At 47.7% G+C, this 2259-nt stretch overlaps 1 protein-coding gene across 1 annotated transcript in view; it reads left to right on the plus strand.

The window, feature by feature from the left end:
• The first annotated feature begins 366 nt into the window (after positions 1-366).
• Positions 367-2259, plus strand: part of LOC109301233 (sulfotransferase 1 family member D1-like) — a 34175-nt gene continuing 32282 nt past the window's right edge. Inside the window, exons 1-2 of the mRNA XM_019522243.1 lie at positions 367-389; positions 2167-2175. The gene's annotated coding sequence lies outside the window, so the exon portion shown is untranslated. The remainder of the gene's footprint in view (positions 390-2166; positions 2176-2259) is intronic.

Genomic DNA, 2259 nt, shown 5'->3' on the forward strand with positions numbered 1-2259 from the left:
AGTCAGTTCCATGTCAGTGTCTAAAGCTCTTGCAATGCAGCGTTGGGTACACGCTTCCTCAGATTTATCTGACGCAAAGCAGAGGAAACTAGGGAGTATGGACCACTCTGCACCCATGATATAAGCAGAGCATGTGCCTTTCAGGGGAAGAGGGAATAAGTAAGGATCTGCTTTGATTGCCAAAAGCATGAAGGGAGGCCTCTTCCCTTGTGGAGAGCTACCTCTGCAAGTGAGTTGGAGACCCTCACTGGTGCCACTGGCATTGTCTTTGCCTCAAAGGCCCGTTTTCGTGCAGGAAACACCAGAAGCAAGCTGCGGCCTTTCAGGCAGAATGAGTGACTGCTAACGTATGCTGAGAGCACACGGGGTGAGGCTGCAAGCAAAGCCATGTGTATCCATATCACTTGTCATCCCTGTGACTAAGGGCTTGTCACAGACCACAGAAGCAAAATGCAGCCTCAAAGATCTCATTCCCAGAGACCCTCCCCATGACAGCCTAGCCTCAGCCTAGAACAAATCCCATGTCAGTCTAATACAATAGACTATTCTCTTCCCAGAGGCATAAATTCCAGGTATGAGAGACTCAGTCTGCTGCAGAAACAGAGCTGTCCATAGGAAAATGTATTACCTTGGCTTATAACAGTAACAATACCCCATAGCTCTTGTGAGAGGGTGCTAGTTAAATGCCATGAATGTGCAAGGCACCATGAAATCTGTAGGCTTGAGGATTTCATGGTTGCTACTCTCCTGCACAGCCTGACCACTGAGCACTCTACAGTGATGCCAGGGAGCGGGTTCACTCTAAAAATGGGAATTGCTGTCACACTAGAGAAGAGCTTCAGTTTGGTGTTGCCAATGGCCTGTGGAACATGTGGTAAGTTCTGAGTTTGTTCAGCAGAGGGCGGTAGTGCACACAATACTGGCCACCATCACCACCCTGTTGCAGTACTTTCAATATTCAATATTTGTATATCGCATACGCCCCCAACAGGTGTGGGTCAGGCCGCCAAGAGTCTGAGGTGGGACCATGAAACAGGAGGCAACATGAAGGTGTTTTTCAGGCTCAACTCGCACTGGTAGGGCAACACTTGGGCACCCTTGTAGCATGACACATACCTGATATGGGTGTCCTAGAAGTGATGAGTTGTTAAGGTCGTGTATTTTTGGCAATGAGCAAGACATTTGGAAGATCCATGCCATCACAAATATGACAAATGCTATATCAAAATAAATGTACCGCCTGACCTTTCCAGCAGGGGAAAACCTAGCTGGAGCTGCATGAGCCTGCTCTCAAGGTAGCACCGTCAGTTTGGCTCATTTCATTTTTACTTAAATAAATAAATAAGATTTTAGAAACCAATATGTTTGGGATTTTTTTTTTACTCTATAATCTGCCCTTTCTGTAGCAGAACGCCCAAGTGATCCCTAGTGAGTATAGGTCAGCATAGTGCAAGTGAAGCAGTGGGCTACTATGCTCCACTCTATTAGCTTGAGATGTACGCAGTTTAGCCCCTCCTGCACCCTCCCTCCTTTCCAAATCCTGAAGGACTCTGCTCTTGATTTTGCTAAGACCACCAAGACTGGAGTTCCCCTGCAGGCCCAGTGCGCACAGTCTATGCTCAGTGGTGGCAGATGACAGAACAAGGAGCAATGGTCTCGAGTTGCAGCAAGGGCAGTTTAGGTTAGATATTAGGAAAAAACTTTCTCCCTAGGAGGGTAGTAAAACACTGGAACAGGTTACCCAGAGAGGTGGTGGAATCCCCATCCTTGGAAGTTTTTAGGACCCAGCTAGACAAAGCCTTGACTGGGATGATCTAGTTGGGAATGGTTCTGCTTCGAGCAGGGGCTGGACTGCATGACCTCCTGGGGTCCCTTCCAACCCTAATTTTCTATAATTCTGTAACATCTGGAGTCTCTGAAGAGCTCAGCATACTGGGAACAACTTTTTAAAAGCCTCCTTACTGAGGTAGCAACTTTGGCAGAAGCTGGTGTAGTGCCTGGGAGTGCAACTCTTGGCTATCCAGCCCCAGCTATCCAAACAGTTTGTTTACTGGAGCATCCACTCCTGTGCTTCATGGCTTCTCCTTTTCCTTTTGACTTAGCAAAGTAACCAGTGAGCACTGAATGTCAGCACTGTATAAATAGACCAGGCTCCTTCCACAACAGCTGAAGTCAGGGGCTTGCTAAAATGCACCCTGTCGACAGGCAGTGGGGGAACGGGGCTGTGTTTGGGTTTTATTTCCTTTGCCTTCCAACATG

Source organism: Gavialis gangeticus, unplaced genomic scaffold (assembly GCF_001723915.1).
Source record: "Gavialis gangeticus isolate Ggan-Ray unplaced genomic scaffold, GavGan_comp1, whole genome shotgun sequence".
NCBI lineage: Eukaryota > Metazoa > Chordata > Crocodylia > Gavialidae > Gavialis > Gavialis gangeticus.